Here is a 21,841-nt window from a genome sequence, read left to right as displayed (position 1 = left end):
AAGAACAATCCAAGAAGGTGATCTAACCCTGTTTTGGATAATTTACAGAGATTTTAATCCATTAGATTTGATTTTAACATGATTCTTTGCATTATTAACCAATAAAATATATGATTTACCCTTTTTAATGGGTTAAATCTATGTTTTAAAGGTGATATCAAATTTCAGCCATTGATTCCCTGTTTTTAATTTATTTTCATGGTTTATTCATGTTTTTTTTTACGTTCTATAGCATAGAAATAAGTTTTATTTACTGTTTTATGGTTTATTTTATTTATTTACATTAGTTAATGCATGGTTTTTCAAGTTTCTTAAATTTCTGTGTGTTTTAGGTTTAGAACAGTAAAGATGATGTTATTTCGGATTGAAGCACTCATTGTTTGTTTCTGATTTTTTTATATGTGATGAATTCATGAGTTATTGAGTTACTGTAGAAAAATCAGAGGTTTTGGATTCGGGAACCCTGTCAAAAAAATCAGACATCAAATCGGGTTTTTAAAGCTTTAAAATCGTGGTTAAAATCAAGAAGGTAACTTGCTGTTATGATATTTCTCTCATCTTATATCCGATTTTAGATCTGTAAAGTGCTATGGATTCACATTGAGTAGATCTGTCTGCTGTGAAATTTTCGGATTTTTTGATCACTGTTTAATATTTTTCCCTTTTTAGAGAATCTGTTTTTAAATTTAAAACGCGTTAGGGTTTATCAAAACCCTAATCAGACTTGTGTTAGTCATAAATCCCAAACCACAGATCCAATTTTAGATCTGTAAAAAGTGAGTATTATTATTTTTATGTCTAATGTTCACCACTAAAATTTCAAAGATTTTTGTTTAGAATTGCTATTTATGTCTGTATTTGCAATCTGGAATAGCTGTTTTAATCCCTGTTAAGAGTGATATATTTTAGCTCAGATTGCCGGAAGGGTTTCTCCCTAACCGGAGATGATTTTTCCGATATGTAAATTGGGAAATCTCTTTTTTCCTTCCTAGTTAGTCTCTGTAAAATTTCATAAATTTCCATGGAGATTTTACCCCTGGTTCAGGTCTTGGACTGAGACTGGTCGGTGAATTAGGTCAAAAATAGCATATTTTTAGGGTTTAATGCAATTTTCGGATTAATTTAATGTCAAAAAATTATTTTTATAATTCCAATTCGACATTAGGGTTATAACAAGTGCAGGTACTAATTTTTATGGATTTTGGAATCCATTTTATGGCTGAATTAAGCAAATTGCAAAACCGGGTTCCTGAAAGATCCAAAACACTGCAAATATCACAAAATTTGTGATATTATTGGATTTTCGTGCATAAGCATATATTTTTAGGGTTTTATTATGTTCATAATCATATTAGGATGCTTTAGGTTTAATTTTGTGCTCATTTGATTTCATTTAGTGCATAAAACCTAAGTTTTTACCAAAATCTCTTTCTAAAAACCCTGATTTCAAGGCCATAGTCTTGCTATCGGGGGCAATTTGGTCATTTGACCTCAATTTCGAAATCCCTAACCCTAATTTTCATATTTTTAAGCATGTCACATCATATTTAGCTTAGTTTATTACATTCAAATTTTTAAACTTGCATTTTATCAAAATATCTTTCTAAAAACCCTAATTTCAAGGCCATAGTCTTGTTATTAGGGGTATTTTGGTCATTTGGACCCTAATTTCGAAATTTCATATTTTATCTTCCTTATTTATTCAATTTTATTTCATACTTTATCATTTTGATTTAAGGGAATCATGGCAAAAAGGCTTATATCTAGCAAAATCCCATAATTTCCTGATATTGTTGGATAAATCTAGAAAAGCCAACATATTTTCATTAACCAAGTTTTCTAGTTTTGCAGGTACAATGAAGACTTTATTTTCCATGTATTTAAATTTCAATAGTGATGTAATTTGTAATTAAACTTTGGAATAAGAATTTACATTTCCTGCTTAGCTTAGGTTGCATTGCATATAGCTTATTTTTATAATTTTAATATGTGATGGATGATGATTCATGCATATTTTTGCAAATTCACCATGGTCTACACGAATGGCACATGCACTAGCTTCTATGAAGTTTATAAACTTGGTGGAATTTGTATTTATGGCCATAGTCATAATATGAATGATACTTAGATTTATGATCTTCATATTAGCCACATTCAGCCTACACTCTTAGGCTAACTTCAAAATGCACTGCATTTCTCAAAAATACAAAAAGTATTTCTTAATTCCTTAAATCCATATTCATTCATGCATTTGCCCATTCCAATCTCAATTCAAAGAAGTTCATTTTCTCAAAATCTCCTAAGTCTTATAGCAAAATCGATTTTCCCAAAGACATTGAATTTCAAAGGATATTTCAAGTATTTCCCAAGTTCCAAATTCAAATTTTCTAAGTTAGAATTTCAATTTCCAAGTTTGAATTCAGAGAAACCAAGTCTCTCAGAATCGATTTTCACCAAATGTCAAGGATTCCTCAAAATCGATTTTATTTCTCTCAGAAGTATATTTGAAATCCCAATTCACGATTTTCCAAGATTTACATTTTATATTTCAATCATTCAAAGCAAACATCATGTTTTCTGAAAATTCATAGCACATGCCTGATTCTATGTGCATTTAGAAATTAGAATATGATTTAGACAAGTTGAATAGAGTAGAGCATAAGATTGATCCTTGGTTCAATTACCCCTGTTAAAGGTGGCAGGAACGGTTGAACCTCGTACCGACAGGCGAGTCCCATTCTACGGAATTTTCCCGCATTTTAAAAACGGAGGCGAGTTATTTTCAAAAACTATTTCAAAGGTCAGTTTGATTTGCAAAAGTTAAAAATTTTGCGATGATAACAGGTTTGGCGACCGTGATGGGACCTGTCTTCGCCTGATCAATCTAATGCTCTACTTAGTTCAGATTGTCAAAATCGATTTCCATGGAATGTCAGCTTTGCTTTATGATATCATGTGAACCTATGAGCCTAGACTTGAACCCAGCTGACATGGAATGCATATAGACTAGGTATGATTTGGTAGAACCATATTGAGGAGAATTATTCATGCTCACATAGACTTAGGTCTAATACAACACTCCTCAATTTAGGAATTGTATGAAAACAATGTTTGCTTGTTCAAATATTTCAAAATTCTATTTCTTTAGGACTTAGAGCCTTCTGTTTGATTGCATGTGCTCATGTTTTTCAAAAACCACCCCCACCTATATTGTCCCGGTCTTCACGTTGCTGGACTCTCTTCCAGAACCATAGTTCGGGACAGAGCCTCACAACTGGGCCACTTATTTGGGTGAAAACCCCCCTGCCACGTACCAAGGGCCATAGTCCAACGTATATCGGCAGGTGCTCAAGGATGTTGGAAAACTTGAACCTAGAACCGGAGAAATTGATTTTATGCCACGTACATTGAGCCTTGGCTCGAGTATATAGGCATAACTGGATTGGATACAGATGATCTGAACCTTAGAGTTAGGATTAAGGTCCCACAGCCATTTCAAAATTTGTGCATCTAAAGTCAGCTTTTAGGGAATGTTGTATGTGCATACTTGTTTGTGCAGAATGTGATTGAATATGTTATAGTCATATTTTCTAAAAGTACTGGGCGATTTTTCAAAATTCCCAGTCCATGTCCATGTACTGTCTATGTTTTAAATCCTGGACGATTTTCAAAACACTTCATTTTATAAAGTACTTCCTTATATTTCATTAAACCCTGGACGATTTTCATAAAATTCCTCCATTTTCTTCAAAACTCCGGGTGATTTCCCATCTTTCCTGTCTTCTGGATCTTGAATTTCCTGCTTTATTTTTATCCTGCCTGCATTTTTCTCAAAATTCCTGTATTTTTCTCAAATCTTATTCCAATTTCCATGTCTTCTAGTCCGATGGCATCCAGTCAGCTTGATTCAGTCTTCCCTGACGGTCACATCTCCTACGAGGTGCGACAACGTCTTCTCGAACATCGAGTCCTCAGCACCGGATTCTTCTTTCCCCGGTGGTACTATATATGGTTCAAGAACTTCTCTCGTATGTTTTCGGACCATCTGGACGAGTGTGGATTAGAACTGGCGTCCGCAGTGGGAAAGTAGACAGTCAACGACAACTTGATCCATGCACTAGCAGAGCGGTGGAATCCGAGCACTTCTACCTTCTAGTTCCCATGGGGCGAGATGACAGTACTGATGGATGAATTCTCAGAGATTATGGGATTGCCCGAGCCAGCCGGTCAGCCTGGAGATCCATTGGAGAAACAGTTTTTGATTAATGTCAAGGGTCTGGACCCAAAAGATGCCTTAGCTCGCATGACGGGACGCAAGTCTTGGCCTCCGATTGAAGAAGATGGGAATGAATATGTGGACCTGCTCGAAATCTACAGACAGCATGGGACATTTGTGGAAGTCAGCTCGTTGTCCAGGACAGCTCGAGAGAGAATTCAGCACGCGATGGTTCTGTGCACGGTAGGATTAGCTTTCTTTCCAGATGGACGAAATTACATGGATATCAGAATAGTTCAGCTTCTAAGGAGATGGGGAAGTCGACAGACCAGCCGCCTCTCAATAGCCATGGCCGCACTCGCCTTTCTATACCGAGGGTTGACTCGTTTCGCACTCGGAGAGTCGATCCTAGTCGAAGGATGCACCTATGCCTTGCAGTCTTGGTTCCTTTGGCATGTGCCAACCCGAGCCAGTTCATTCAGATACAATGGTGAAAAGCTTCTTCCAGTTGCGCGATACCGGTTCCTGATCGACAACCTTCAGGAGGAAGAAGTCGTATGGGACTACTTTGATCGTCAGGAATCACCTCTCAGATATACTTATGCATATGGCAAGCGATTCAGGCTACTTGGCCCATTCTTCTGCGCATACTATCATCCAGAGCGGTGTGTCAGGCTCTCAGAGGCGGAAGCGCGTAGAGATTCGTCCACTAGCCGGGGTTCTGCCAGAATTTGATCTCGCATCAGATCAGTGGTCCGGAGCATACCATTCTGCCAGACATGGCTGGGATTCCTTTGTTACTCTCACTATTTTTCCTGGTCCTCGTGTATCTTCTGATTATCTGGAGTGGTGGAAAATTGTCTGTCCCCCTCCCCTCTGTCAAGTGTATTATTGATAAAATCATGTTTTTCCTCTTAATAAAAATTCCTTTATTTTACATTGGTTTGACGACCTCGCCTAGGTAACAAGGCATATTTTCAGTTGTTTATCTTGTAAAGAATAGCAACGCAATTGTCGTAATCCCAGCGACGACTCAATCCCTAGTAATGGGATATTATTTCAATTGTCTACCAAAATTCTCAACAAATATTTTCCTCCAAACCAAATTTCCTTCAGAAGCCTAACCATCAGTTCTGCTCTGCAGAGAGCATCAGTAATATCCAAGAGAACATTTGCGATACCCGATGGTTGATACAAGATCCAGAAAGAAAGCTGCATCAGTTGAAGGCGTCGCGTACTCAGTAGCTTCAGAAGAAGAGATGGACTCACCTCGATCAGTCCAGAGTCAGGGTCAGCAGGCGGATGATGGCATCGATCCCCAAATGTACGTCATGTTCAAAAAGATGATGACCAAGATGCTGGCAGAACAAGCTAAGGCCAGTACTAAGCAAATTCAGACTAAGCAGAAAGATAAGGGTCATGCCGTCAAGAATGTGAAGATCAGTAAAAAGCAGAATCGTCATGAGGAAATGTCTGATGAGTCAGAATCAGCAGATGATACTGACAAAGAGTATGAAAACAAGCAAGAATTCAAAAGGTCGACTCAGGGGCAGGGGTCGGCCTATGAATCCAAGAATCAGTCTGTTGACGACCTTACGCAGTCACAACTGAAAGATGTGATGAAGATGGTTAAGGATCTTCAAACTCGTGACAAGGGCAAAAGAGTCTTTACAAGTGAAGACTTCTATGACGGACTGGATGGGGATGATGATCTTGATAATCTCCCCAAGAAATTTATCAAGTTTGATGGTTCGGGTGACCCAAAAGCACATCTCGCCCTATTCTTCGCAGAATGTTCCAGGTTCAAGAGGAACAATCGTGCCTTATTTCTCTGCTTCCCTCGCAGTTTGGAAGGTGTCGCAGTAAAGTGGTACTCAGAGCACATTAATCCGATAGAACTGAAAGAATTCGACAAAGTGGTCAATTTATTTATTGAGCGCTTTCTATTCAACGCTGAAGCACTCCCGACTCTCAGTCATCTCTGCAGTCTGAGGCAGAAGGAAAATGAGAAGGCCAGGGATTTTATTCATAGATGGAGATCCGCTTGCAATAAGATGTGCGAGCCAATAGCAGAAAGACACGCACTATCTTTGATCCTGAGCAACTTCTCGCAACCCCTGAGGGGACTAATTTCTACATCTCCATCGAAGAGCTTCATAGAACTAACAGAACGAGCCGAATGGCTCGAGTTGAGTATGGAGAACGGGTCTTATGAAGGTTTTATGTTTACAAAGAATAACAGTCAACAAGAATCAAAGAAGAAAGCCCATTTTACCTACTCTGCTAATAACACTAAGAATCAGAACAAAGGAAATGGAAAAAATCATAGTTATGCTTCAGGAGGGTCAAATCCCAACAAAAGTGATCAGAAAGGCAAGTCGATTATTCAATATGATAAGCAGCCACAGCAAACCCTCGAACAAAGATCAAGACCACAAGAAAAGCCAAAGCGGGAAGGATGGAGTTATAACCGCAAGTTTACTCCTCTAGACCAGTCCCTCGAGACAGTATTAGAATATATGCTCGGCAGTGATATGATTAAGCTTCCAAGGGTAGCTGACCCGCCAGTGGTTATGGGAAAAATGAAGGACAGATTCTGCAAGTTCCACCGAACTGTGGGACATGATACCGAGAATTGTTTCGTTCTCAAAAACATCATACAAGATTATATTGACAAAAATCTGTTAGTAGAAGGGGCTGAAGATGAGAAAATGGAGATTCTAAAACAGCCTTTCTTGCAGCACTCAACAGCAATGATATCTGATCATCCCTTTCAGCCACAAGATCATATCCGACCATGCCCTAGCAGTGATATCAATGTGCAATATCAGGTATTAGTATTGCATAAGGCCCAGTCCAGTTCTCAAAAGATGGACCTCGTTTCAGCATTCAGTAAGCTGAAAGTTTCGAGAGAACCCGCTAGAATATCTCCAGAGGTAGCCAAAAGAATGCCATGGTTACCCAAGAACCTTGTCAAATCTACTTCGGAAAAAGGGAGAAAACCAGAAGAAAAGGTCGACACGGTGCAAAGACCAATCACTGCCCTCTCTAATATCCCTATCCTTGAGTTGGCACGTGCCTCTCCTAAGCATCAGCAAGTTCTGGACGATTTACTGCGAAAGATCAAAGTCAAGCCAGACACCACACCTGAAGACATGGCTCAGATCGTTAATCAGGCCATGACCAATGCTCCCATAACCTTCTCAGATGAGGATCTGCCAAAACCTCACGCATTTCATAACAATGCCTTGTACATTATGGTGCGAATCCTGGGAATGACTGTACCTCACGTGCTTGTAGATGGAGGCAGTAGCCTCAACATTTGTCCTGAAATGACTGTCAAGGCTCTGGGTATAAAAGAAGAAGAGTATACACCGGATCCGATCACCATTTATGGGTTTGATAATCATGGACAGACAGCAAAGGGAAAGATCTTCTTGGAAATATTTATCAACTACTCTGTTCATACAGTGCTTTTCCATGTCGTCAACGTGCCACCAACGTATAATCTTCTACTGGGAAGAACATGGATTCATAATGCCAACGCCGTGCCATCCACTCTGCATCAGTGCATCAAGTGGTCTAAAGGTGGCATGATAACTACTGTTTTGGGGGAAGATCCTGAAGAGAGGCTACCTCAGCCTATGATCCCTAGGCCAACTTATACTGCTGATATCCCTAGCATTAGGAAAAGTGAAGAAATTGTTCTCAGTGAAAGCCTTGAAATGCTAAAGTTAGGAGCAACATCAGAGACAAATCACACAGCAGCGATGGTCCTATGGCAAGGACCACATTTCTTTAAGATTGGGGGTCATCTCGATTACAGTACTTTCAAGGACCATCATCTTTTCCCGCAGTTTGTTAGGACCAAGAAAGGATTTGACATGTTACTGAAGCATGGTTATCAGCCTTTCAAAGGATTGGGCAAGAACGGAGATGGCCGGCTAGAGCCAGTGATCCCTGATCAGCATCCGCGCAGGGCAGGACTAGGATTCACGGGCAAAAGATCTCACAAAAATACTGTCTTCATTAAAGGGATCCATTAAAAATCTTCTACCATTTGTCTTTTCTATTCCATTCATTTGATTTTTGCAGTTTGTAGGGACAATGTCCCATTTCAGTTCATTTTTAAATGTCCTTATTTCATTTCAAGTCTTCAATAAAGTTATCAATTTTCTCGTCTATCTGGATGTCATCTTTCTCTTATTCCTCTGTAATTTGTCTTCAAAATTCATTTGTTCTTATCTTTTTTATTCCCATGCAATTTTTGTCATAGTAAAGGAGCTTTCTCTAAAAGCTATTCCTTTTCAAAATTTCAGAATGTCTTCTCAACTGATAAAAAGGTTAGTCATTAATCCTTCAATCCTATCGAAACCGGCAAAGATATATCGGGTCCGAGCAAGAACAGGGGACAGTAAGGTCACAAAGCAGTCAGAAGAAATGGCAGAATTCGATTTGTCGCTTCCAGAGTTGCCAGAATTTGCAGCGATTCAGAAACAAGATGAACCATCGACCCTAGTCCAGGATCCGACTGAGGACATCAATATTGGTTCAGAAGATAGTCCGAAAATTCTCAAGATCGGCACCAGCCTAAGTACAGAGGAGAAGGAAAGGCTCATTGACTTTCTCAAGCAGCACCAAGAAGTATTCGCATGGACTTATGAAGATATGCCCGGTTTAGATCCTAAATTGGTGGAACATCGACTCGTTCTGAAGCCTGATGCAAAACCTATTAAACAGAAGTTAAGGAAAATGGATCCTCGAATCGAGCAACAGGTCAAGGAAGGACTTGAGGACTTGCTTAAAGCAGGATTCATTCGAGCAATAGATTATCCGGACTGGTTGGCGAATATCGTTGCAGTTCCCAAGAAAAATGGCAAAGTGCGAATTTGTATCGACTTTCGCGATCTCAATAAAGCTACTCCAAAGGATGACTATCCCTTCCCAAATATTGACCTCCTAGTTGATAGCACGGCTGGGCATGCCATGTTTTTCTTCATGGATGGATACTCCGGATATAATCAGATCAAGTTGGCCGCTCGCGACCAATCCAAAACATCCTTCACTACGCCATGGGGCACTTTCTGTTATACAGTCATGCCGTTTGGGCTAAAAAATGCTGGGGCAACCTATCAGAGTGCAATGGCCGCCATTTTCCATGATCAGACGCACAAGACCATGGATGCATACGTTGATGACATCTTGGTCAAATCCAAGGAGGAAGGAGACCATATCGATGCCTTAAGTCAAGTCTTCAAGCGGCTTATTCTTTATAAGCTAAGACTCAACCCTCAGAAGTGTGTCTTCGGAGTTGAATCAGGCAAATTGCTAGGCTTCTTGGTCAGCAAAAAGGGGATAGAAATGGATCCCGCTAAAGCAAAGGCCATCATTGACATGCCACCTCCAACTACTCTTAAGGAATTGCGTAGTCTTCAAGGACGTATGCAATCAATTCGGAGATTCATATCCAACCTTGCCATGAGATGTGAACCTTTCAATCATCTACTCAGAAAATGAGTGAAATTTGAATGGGGACCAGAGTGTCAGCAATCGTTTGAGCGTATCAAGAAATATCTTCTTAATCCGCCCGTTCTAAAGCCACCAGAATTGGGAAAGCCTCTCTTGCTATACGTTTCAGTTAACCAAGCCGCTTGTGGCGGATTCTTGGCACAATATGAAGAAGGCAGTTTGGTTGAACATGCCATTTACTATGTAAGCAAGACTTTCATTGACTACGAGAAGAAATATTCTCAAATAGAGAAGACATGCCTAGCACTGGTATGGATGTGTCAGAAGCTGAGACATTACTTGTTAGCATCAGAAGTCAAGATTCTCTCAAAACTTAATCCTCTCAAGTATATTCTCGAACAACCATTTCTTAGTGGACGGATTGCTAAGTGGCAAGTCCTGTTAATGCAGTATGATCTGGGGTATGTTTCTCAGCAATCTATCAAAGGTCAAGCAATTGCAGACCAATTGGCAGATTTTCCTTTAGCAGAAGATGTTAGAATCGAGGATAGCTTTCCCAATGAGCGGATCTGTAATGTTCAACAATCCCCAGTTTGGAATCTGTTTTTCGACGGATCCAAGAACATGGCCGGCATAGGAGTCAGAATCTTGCTGATCACACCAGAGAAAGAGATGATCCCCTTTTCTCTGAAACTGGATTTTCAGTGTACCCATAATATGGTCGAGTATGAAGCTTTAATACAAGGTATGAGAATTTTGCAAGACTTCAATGTTCAGAGGGTACATGCTTTCGGCGATTCATTGCTTGTCGTCAGCCAAGTCAAAGCTGAATGGCAGGTAAAAGATCAGAAGCTGCTCCCTTACCAAAAGATCATTTTATCCCTTATCAACAATTTCGATGAATTTCAGCTTTTCCATATCAAAAGAGAGTTTAATCAAATAGCTGATGGTTTGGCCAGCCTGGGCTCCATTATGTCTTTCAGAAATGGAGAATCCTGTCGCTCCTTTGAAATCGGTAGACTTGACCAACCTACCTTCGTTCCAGTAATGCAAGTCAACCAGGCGGAACAGAAAAAGAAGCCTTGGTACCAAGATATTAAAAACTTTATTGAAACTGGGGAGCTTCCACCAGAGCTATCAAAGAAGGAGCAAAAAGCAATTCAGCATATGTCCGCCCACTATTTTATCCTTGCCAATGTTCTTTATCGTCGTGGGTTCAGTTCTGAGTATTCCAGGTGCTTAGACGAAGAAGAAGCTAAAGAAATCATACGAGAAGCGCATGAAGGTATTTGCGGTGGTCATGTCGGCTACCAAACCCTTGTTAAACAAATCATTCGGGCAGGATACTATTGGAGAACCATGCAGCAAGACTGCTATCGTTTTGTGAAGAAGTGCGTTCAGTGTCAGATACACGCACCTTCCATTCATGCGCCAGCCACGTACTTGCAATCAGTCGTGTCTCCATGGCCATTTTCTATGTGGGCCTTCGACGTCGTAGGACCCATCTCTCCTTCAGCTTCTAATGGTTATAAATATTTCCTTGTCGCAACAGAGTATTTCACCAAATGGGTTGAAGCCGTCACTCTGCGTACGGTGGAGGGTCGACATGTAGTCTCGTTCATTCATAAGAACATTCTTTGTCGTTTCGGTATACCGCACGACATCGTGTCAGATAATGGTACTCATTTCAAGAATGAGAGAATGAAGATCTTTTGTTCAAAATTCAGAATTCATCATCATTTTTCAGCTCCTTATTATCCACAAGGAAATGGTCAGGCAGAAGCAACCAACAAAAGTTTGATCCGCATCTTGGAAAGAACCGTTGAGACAGGTCGTGATTGGCACGAGAAAATTTATGATGCACTTTGGGCATATCGAACTACCATTCGAACCCCAACCAATGCGACTCCTTCAGAACTTGTTTATGGGACTGAGGTGGTGTTACCTCTTCATGTTCAGAAACCCGCCCTTAAGTTCGCATCTCTTTTAGAGCTACCACTCGATCAGTATCAGCAACAGAGATTGGTACAATTAGATTTACTCGATGAAAAAAGACTCAAAGCAGCAGAACACGCTCAGTCTTATCGTCAGAGGATAGCAAGGCAATATGCCAAGTCAGTCATCGAAAGGAGATTCCAAGTTAATGACTTGGTCCTTAGATCAACGGCTCATCTCAAGCATCGTCCACGTGGCAAATGGTCACCAAACTGAGAAGGTCCCTACGTGGTGAAAGAAGCGTTGCCCCGTAATTCATATCGTCTGATTAATGCAGACGGGGTAGAACTATCTGACCCCATTAATGCTCGACATCTGAAGAAATTCTATACCTAGAAAATCTCTATTCTATCTTTTGTATTCTTCAAAAATTCTCCTCAATAAATGCTCAATTATTCTTTGGTCAAAATACCCCTCTTCCCCAGAATATACTGGGGCATTCTTGGTAAAGTTGCCTTTTATCCAAAACAATTTGTGTGCAGGCAGGATCTAATAAATCTCTCATTTTGCATGCATGTGCACTCAGTTGCATCCGTTTGCATTTGCACGCATTCATCTGCATCAATTTGCATTGGATTTCCCATTCAGGATAAGGGATAAATCCTGAGACCCCGGCAAGTCATCCAAGTCATCACCAATCGATGACCCTTCAAAACCCAGTGCTCGTACTGGTAATCTTTAAAACCCAGTGCTCGTACTGGTAATCTTCAAAACCCAGTGCTCGTACTGATAACCTTTTAAAATCCAGTGCTCGTACTGGTAACCTTTTAAAGTCCAGTGCTCGTACTGGTATCCTTTAAAAATCCAGTGCTCGTACTGGTAGTCTTTTAAAATTCAGTGCTGGTACTGATAACTTTTTAAGATCCAGTGCTCGTACTGGTAGCCTTTTAAAGTCCAGTGCTCGTACTGGTATCCTTTAAAAAATCCAGTGCTCGTACTGGTAATCTTTTAAAATACAGTGCTCGTATTGGTACTTTGCAAAAGTTCGGTCTTCATACTGGTTGCAACATAACTCTCACATTGAGGTTCAGGCTCAATCTTTAGACCTGTGAACCAAACAATCTGTATCAGACTCTTGGGTCGTTCCATTCTGTTAATATGACATTCGGGTTGCCGATTTTGTCAAGACCTCTAGTCATTCGTGTTATCAAGCAGTTCTTTGAGTTATCAAAAGCTATCAAAATCAATCGCCAAGTATCTCTCTTGCGAGGGACCCTTTTCCAGGGAGAGTTCGAGGGAGCTCGTTTCTTTTCACATGTCTTTATTGTTCCTTCGTTGAACCCCTTTTTCTAGGGAGAGTTTGAAGGGACTCGTGATTCACGAACAGTTTGCAAAATAATCTTTATTGTCACACAAGGAACCCTTTTTCTAGGGAGAGTTTCAACGGAAGCTCGTCCTCCTTGTAACCCTAAATGTCTTTTGTTAGGCCACCCCCGTCGTCGAGGACCCTTTTTCCAGGGAGAGTGTGATGGACTCGTTCCTCTATGATATCCTTTCAATCTCTTTTAGCGGCCCCCTTTCCATAAGAGAAGCCTAGAAATAGGGAGTTTTGACGAAAACTCTATTTCTCTTTGAAAGTTCGTTTTGCAAACACCTCCACTTCAGGGAAGAGAGGAGTATCTTTTGTTACCCGTTCAGGTAAGGGTCAAGCCTGAGTCTCTTCTTTGGGGAAAGGAGAGGAGAATCTAGCCACAGATGTGTCATATAGATCTCAAATGATTTCCTTCACCAAGGATTTCAAGAATATTTTGCCAATTTGCCATAAAAAAAAATAGTTGTTGATTCCAAAATCTTTATCGCATAAAATTGTACCTCAGAATACCTTCAGTATTACTTCCGAAGTGACAAAGCTTTTGCGAAAAAGGATTCAAAATTCAAAATCTTTCTATTGACCAACCAAAAGGATGAAGAATAAATCCGCGATATGGCCAGCAAAGAAAATTCAATGTTGTTGCAAAGCCAGAAGTGATTGATATTGATCACAGTCAATGGCATATTTTTAAAGATCATTCTTGGAAAATAAGCAGTCGAAATATCCTGGGTGATACAAAAAAATCCACTCAATCTCCATGTCCCTTCAATCACCTAAGCTGCAATTAAATATCTGCAAAAGGGATCTCTCAATTGTCGTCAAGATGAAGGCGAATTAGACGAGTCGACCCCCGGGGCCAAAGAAGATTTGGATCATCTACAAGATGACGGAGTTTGTGACGGATCCTTCCAGGGAAAGTCCAGATCACCGTCGAGATGAAGGCGAGTGTGATGGACCTCTCGACAATCCCTAAAAGGTATTTAATTTCTGTTATCATCAAGAGATTCCTAACCAATGAGCCAATAACCGTCAATATAATCCCTGAGAGAAAAGAAGGATCGGAACATCTCTGAGATGAAGGAGGAGTTTGTGACGTACCCTTCCAAAAAAATAAAGAGAGAAAAAGCTAGGACATCTCCAAAATGAAGGATGATGTAATTCCCGAAAAATCCAAGAGAGCTCCAATTCTGTCAAAAAAGAGTGCAGAAAGATCATCATGAGAAAAGAATCCCAGGATATCAGACTGCCGAATCTATCAAGAATCTTCTTTAATTTTGTGAAATTCTTTTATCAATATCCTTTCGCTAATAGCTCTCGCAATATCAAGAATACATTCTTTTCCGTCCATATCAATGAAATTGATAGCCTCCTTGAAGGAAAGTCAATTGCAAGTAATTTGAATTCGAATCTTGATTCTACGGAGTTAAGCCCAGTCGGAGGTAATACTTCAGGTAGAAAAGAGGGAATATTTTTCATATATATATGTGCTTATCATTCTTGAATTAACTATAATTTTTTGTCTTATTGGCAATCTTTTTAAGTTATCCTGACATGAAGTGAGAACTTGATGTTTATTTTAATGTATCCAGGCGTTGTTGTTATCCCTTTTAGGATCGGATGATGGGAGTTATCCAAGATCCTTCCCTTCTTGTTTTGATCTGAGTGCCTGGGCTCTCAGATTCGCACACTTCCCTGTGCTCCCCACTGTCCCACCATAGACAGTTCCCGTTCAGGTTAAGGGTTAAACCTGAATTTTCCGCAAAAGGTCATCTGTCTTAAAAGCCATTCAGTCTTAGCAATGAAACGTCCAAGATCAATCCCTTTTCAAGCTTTAGGGAACCCCCTTTCTTCCTTTTGCAAACCCCTCTCGGATTTATTGTGCAAAATTCGAAGGTCCCATCATGGTTTCTTCATTTGAGGATTCCGTATATCGTCCCCTTTCAGGTTAAGGGTTAAGCTTGAGCCTCATTTTTCCACGAGGTATCGTCCCCTTTCAGGTTAAGGGTTAAGCCTGAGCCTCGTTTTTCCATGAGGTATCGTCCCCTTTCAGGTTAAGGGTTAAGCCTGAGCCTCGTTTTTCCACGAGGTATCGTCCCCTTTCAGGTTAAGGGTTAAGCCTGAGCCTCGTTCCATACGAGGTATTTCCTGTCCCATCCAGGTTAAGGGCAAAACCTGAATCTCACTTCTTTTCGAAGTAAAATTTTCTCCTTATTCTTCATTTCATATCTATCATCATCCTTTGAACTAATTCTTTCATACCCAGTCAGATTCATCTAACTGGGGCATTTTTATAGTCCAAATTTGGTATGTTTTCTTTGCCACTAAGCTCGGCCTTCAACCGGCTTAGCAGCAAAGAGGGGCATCTGTAAACACACCAAATTTTTACCTTCATCCAGTGTTTGTCCATTTCATAAGTCATCACAGATCATTGCATGTCATTGCACGTATTCTGCATAGCATTGTATGACATTGCATCTCATTTTCGAGATCCAGCACTCCTATTTCAAAAACATTCAATCCAGATTTGAATTTTAAAACTTTATTTCAAAATCATATTCAAAACCTGGGTTTTTATTCAATACTCTGTCATTTTCCAACCCCAGGACTTTGTATTTCGAAATATTTTCTCAGAAAACAATCTGGATTCCTTTCAAATTCAAACTTTAATCGATTTCAATTCACAGATGAGACCCATTTAGATGGTGTCGCTTATGAATGCCTCTATTCATCAAATTTCTCAAATTTTTAAAAGTTTCAGTCCGATCAGGACTCTGTCTCAGAGTCCTAATCCGGTCAGAAGTTTGGTTTTTAAGTCTGTTTTACTTCCATTCTCAATCTTCTTCGTTTGTTTTCGAAATTTAGGTCATTTCACAGAGTCCAGTTAGTTCAGGACTCTATTTTAGAGTTCGGTCGAGTTGGGAGTCTAACCCTGACTGTGTTTTCTGACTTATTTCATCATTTCTTGATAAAATCTTTTGAAAATTCTTTCATTTGGCTTTTAAAATCTAAAATCTCAGAGTCCTAAGAGTTCAGGACTCTAACCCGGAGTTCCAGTTCGCTTGAGACCCTATTTTCAAAGATCTTGAATTTCAAATACTGATTTTAACCCCTTTTTAAAGCCATTTTCAGTGTTTATTTCAAAAATGTTCAAAATTCGATGTGGGCCCACTCAGTTGGCACCATATCCAAAGGAATTCTAACTCAGTTAGGACCTTATGCCATTTCAAAAATCCTAATTTTAAGTTTACTTTTGAAAATCTTTTGAAAACTTCTTCAATTTCAAGTTTTAAAATCGCTTTTTGAAAAACTCAAGTAGGGCCCACTCGGGGTGGCGCCATATTCGAGTAAGTCAGGGCTAGACTAGGGTTAGTTGATGTCTTGGTTAGTGTTAGAGGTTTAGAAGAGTCAAAACCATTTTGAAAAACTCATTTTTGAAAGTTAGTTTTTAAAACTAGTGTTTTTAAAGGTTTTTAAAAGTGTTTTAAAAACCCAATGTGAGAGAATGCCAAGTGGCACCACATTTGGGGGATTCTTAGGTTTAGCTAGGGTTTAATTAGGAACTATTTAGGATAATTTAGACTAGGGGTAGTTAGGTAACTCCACCCCAAAATCGCCCCCCCCCCCCCCCCCTTTAGAGTCCAAAATTTTCAAAATTGTCAATTTTTAAACCTAATTTTTTTATTATAAATAGAGGCATAAGGGGGGTCGATTTTCCCATCTCTCTCTTATTGGATTCTTGGAGCTTCTCTCTCCTCTCCAGCCCTTCCTCCATTTCTGCAACTCCAAGGTATGAACTTCTTCACTTTTCTTATTTTATTTAATGCTTTTTAATGCTTTAAACCTAGATTTAGGCTTGGACACCCCTCCTTATGGAAGATCAACCATGGTTTCACCTCAAGAACCATCAAGAACCAGCAAGAACAATACAAGAAGGTGATCTAACCCTGTTTTGGATAATTTACAGAGATTTTAATCCATTAGAATTGATTTTAACATGATTCTTTGCATTATTAACCAATAAAATATATGATTTATCCTTTTTAATGGGTTAAATCTATGTTTTAAAGGTGATATCAAATTCCAGCCATTGATTCCCTGTTTTTAATTTATTTTCATGGTTTATTCATATTTTTTTTTACGTTCTATAGCATAGAAATAAGTTTTATTTACTGTTTTATGGTTTATTTTATTTATTTACATTAGTTAATGCATGGTTTTTCAAGTTTCTTAAATTTCTGTGTGTTTTAGGTTTAGAACAGTAAAGATGATGTTATTTCGGATTGAAGAACTCATTGTTTATTTCTGATTTTTTTATATGTGATGAATGCATGAGTTATTGAGTTACTGTAGAAAAATCAGAGGTTTTGGATATCGGGAAACCTGTCAAAAAAATCAGACATCAAATCGGGTTTTTAAAGCTTTAAAATCGTAGTTAAAATCAAGAAGGTAACTTGCTGTTATGATATTTCTCTCATCTTATATTTAATTTTAGATCTGTAAAATGCTATGGATTCACATTGAGTAGATATGTCTACTGTGAAATTTTCGGATTTTTTTATCACTGTTTAATATTTTTCCCTTTTTAGAGAATCTGTTTTTAAATTTAAAACTCGTTAGGGTTTATCAAAACCCTAATCAGACTTGTGTTAGTCATAAATCCCAAACCACAGATCCGATTTTAGATCTGTAAAAAGTGAGTATTGTTATTTTTCTGTCTAATATTCACCACTAAAATTTCAGAGATTTTTGTTTATAATTGCTATTTATGTCTGTATTTTCAATCTGGAATAGCTTTTTTAATCCCTGTTAAGAGTGATATATTTTAGCTCAGATTGCCGGAAGGGTTTCTCCCTAACCGGAGATGATTTTTCCGATCTGTAAATTGGGAAATCTTTGTTTTTCTTCCTAGTTAGTCTCTGTAAAATTTCATAAATTTCCATAGAGATTTGACCCCTAGTTCAGGTCTTGGACTGAGACTGGTTGGTGAATTAGGTCAAAAATAACATATTTTTAGGGTTTAATGAAATTTTCGGATTAATTTAATGTCAAAAAATTATTTTTATAATTCCAATTCGACATTAGGGTTATAATAAGTGCAGGTACCAATTTTTATGGATTTTGGAATCCATTTGATGGCTGAATTAAGCAAATTGCAAAACCGGGTTCCTGAAAGATCCAAAACACTGCAAATATCACAAAATTTGTGATATTATTGGATTTTCGTGCATAAGCATATATTTTTAGGGTTTTATTATGTTCATAATCATATTAGGATGCTTTAGGTTTAATTTTGTGCTCATTTGATTTCATTTAGTGCATAAAACCTAAGTTTTTACCAAAATCTCTTTCTAAAAACCCTGATTTCGAGGCCATAGTCTTGCTATCGGGGGCAATTTGGTCATTTGACCTCAATTTCGAAATCCCTAACCCTAATTTTCATATTTTTAAGCATGTCACATCATATTTAGCTTAGTTTATTACATTCAAATTTCAAAACTTGTATTTTATCAAAATATCTTTCTAAAAACCCTAATTTCAAGGCCATAGTCTTGTTATTAGGGGTATTTTGGTCATTTGGACCCCAATTTCGAAATTTCATATTTTATCTTCCTTATTTATTTAATTTTATTTCATACTTTATCATTTTGATTTAAGAGAATCATGGCAAAAAGGCTTATATCTAGCAAAATCCCACAATTTCCTGATATTGTTGGATAAATCTAGAAAAGCCAACATATTTTCATTAACCAAGTTTTCTAGTTTTGCAGGTACATTGAAGACTTTATTTTCCATGTATTTAAATTTTAATAGTGATGTAATTTGTAATTAAACTTTGGAATAAGAATTTACATTTTCTGCTTAGCTTAGGTTGCATTGCATATAGCTTATTTTTATAATTTTAATGTGTGATGGATGATGATTCATGCATATTTTCGCAAATTCACCATGGTCTACACGAATGGCACATGCACTAGCTTCTATGAAGTTTATAAACTTGGTGGAATTTGTATTTATGGCCATAGTCAGAATATGAATGATACTTAGATTTATGATATTCACATTAGCCACATTCAGACTACACTCTTAGGCTAACTTCAAAATGCACTGCATTTCTCAAAAATACAAAAAGTATTTCTTAATTCCTTAAATCCATATTCATTCATGCATTTGCCAATTCCAATCTCAATTCAAAGAAGTTCATTTTCTCAAAATCTCCTAAGTCTTATAGCAAAATCGATTTTCCCAAAGACATTGAATTTCAAAGGATATTTCAAGTATTTCCCAAGTTCCAAATTCAAATTTTCTAAGTTAGAATTTCAATTTCCATGTTTGAATTCAGAGAAACCAAGTCTCTCAGAATCGATTTTCACCAAATGTCAAGGATTCCTCAAAATCGATTTTATTTCTCTCAGAAGTATATTTGAAATCCCAATTCACTATTTTCCAAGATTTACATTTTATATTTCAATCATTCAAAGCAAACATCATGTTTTCAAATGTGCATTTTTCTGAAAATTCATAGCACATGCCTGATTCTATGTGCATTTAGAAATTAGAATATGATTTAGACAAGTTGAATAGAGTAGAGCATAAGATTGATCCTTGGTTCAATTACCCCTGTTAAAGGTGGCAGGAAGGGTTGAACCTCGTACCGACAGGCGAGTCCCATTCTACGGAATTTTCATTTTAAAAACGGAGGCGAGTTATTTTCAAAAACTATTTCAAAGGTCAGTTTGATTTGCAAAAGTTAAAAAATTTTAGATGATAACAGGTTTGGCGACCGTGATGGGACCTGTCTTCGCCTGATCAATCTAATGCTCTACTTAGTTCAGATTGTCAAAATCGATTTCCATGGAATGTCAGCTTTGCTTTATGATATCATGTGAACCTAGGAGCCTAGACTTGAACCCAGCTGACATGGAATGCATATAGACTAGGTATGATTTGGTAGGACCATATTGAGGAGAATTATTCATGCTCACATAGACTTAGGTCTAATACAACACTCCTCAATTTAGGAATTGTATGAAAACAATGTTTGCTTCTTCAAATATTTCAAAATTCTATCTCTTTAGGACTTAGAGCCTTCTGTTTGATTGCATGTGCTCATGTTTTTCAAAAACCACCCCCACCTATATTGTCCCGGTCTTCACGTTGCTGGGCTCTCTTCCAGAACCATAGTTCGGGACAGAACCTCACAACTGGGTCTTCACGTATTTTTGTGCTTTGAAATGGCGACGAAGGGGATTCCGCACAAGTAGGTTATGTGGGTTTCTCGTACCAGACTCTCATGTCTACCATGACAACTAATACGAGCTTTACTAAGCTCTACAATGAGACTACAAAGTGATTGCAGCCGGACACGTACCCCCTTTGACGGTCGGCTAAGTCCCCCGGGCGCACTTAGCACCCGACAATAATGCGGGGCTCCCACCAGAGTCTTATGGACGGTCTGGTCTGCTGGACTAGACCTGGTCTTGACCCTGGTCTGACCCGTATGTCAGACCTGGGCTGCTAATACGGCAGCAGCCCGCCAAGGCCACGAGCATCCTGCACCATCGGGTGCGGCTAGGGTGCTGTTGGAAGGCAACTGGTCAGCGACCAGCTGGTCTGGTCCACGTTGGACCAGACCCTGCCGGGTCTAGGAGGAAACCTCCTTGGCCACGGGACAGCCAGCAGCAAGGCTGCAGCCTGCTGGCTGCTGGGGCATGTCCCAACAAAAGGGGTGCTCCGGGTGTAAAGCACACCCGGTTACCCAAAACCGTGGGCGTCCCGTGTGGCGCCCCTTCCCCCACATGATTGAGGAAGATCCCACGGGTGGGTCCGAACCTTGAGGTGGGTCAGACCACCCTGTTATACCCAACGCTGCAGAGGTTGCGGCTGGACACGGCGAGTCCCAACCAACTTCTCTCTTTTTTTTTTATATAGTTATATAGTTAATTATATAACCCAAAAATAGCCTGAAAGATGACCCGATTTGGGGTCCGTCTGCACCGAAACAGCGAAAATTTTCAACACGGAACTCGTAGATCCGCGTCTCAGCTTCGCACAAACACCAAGATCACTCTGATCCAACCATCGTTCTGGGAAATGGCGTTGTGTTACCAGACAGTGTCTGGAACTTTCTGGACCGCTGTCAAAAACCTGTCAGTCTGCTAAAACCTGACTTTTTGAAGAGTTTACTAAGCGAATCAGGGAAAATTGCCAACATCGAAGTCGTAGATAATTGTTCTACCTTTCCAAAAAGTTATAGCGTGAAAAATTCTGGCAAACAGTTTAAGAAATACCACCAGATTACCGGACAATGTTCAGGACTTCCTGTACACTAATAGAAGTTCTGAACGTCAGCTAAAAAAGAGGCTTTTTAGCGAGGGTTGCAGACCGAACCAGTGAAAACTGCAAACATGAAGGTTGGATAACGTTGTCTCCCCTTTCCGAAAAGTCCAAGATCGTCTCATTTGGACCAGTATCGAGTGAGATATGGTTTTCTGAGCAGAGGAGACTCCGAAGCTCCAGAACTCTGAAATCGCCTAAGGACAGTTCCATTGCATAGAACGTCCGGTGTGTGTGCGTTTACCACAGTGATGTGTCGATCCCTCTAAAACACACCCACACCCATACAAGTTTCATGACTTAAAAGAAAAGGAAAAACCCAGACCGACCTTAACAAATTTTTTTCATGCATTTTTCAAAAGAAAATGGATTGCAAAGTGGAAGCTCTTCACCTTCGGGGTTTTCCGGCGTAGGGATGGAGATGGCTCCGGTGTGGTGGTGCTGGTGCCCTCACTTGCACTCTCTCAGCCACACTCACCTCTCTCACTACACCCTCTTCACTCTCACACTTGAGA

Source organism: Nuphar pumila, chromosome 8 (genome assembly GCF_984573655.1).
Source record: "Nuphar pumila chromosome 8, dmNupPumi1.hap1.1, whole genome shotgun sequence".
NCBI classification, from domain to species: Eukaryota; Viridiplantae; Streptophyta; class Magnoliopsida; order Nymphaeales; family Nymphaeaceae; genus Nuphar; species Nuphar pumila.
The sequence above is the reverse complement of the archived record's forward strand: the minus strand, read 5'-3'. Positions refer to the sequence as shown.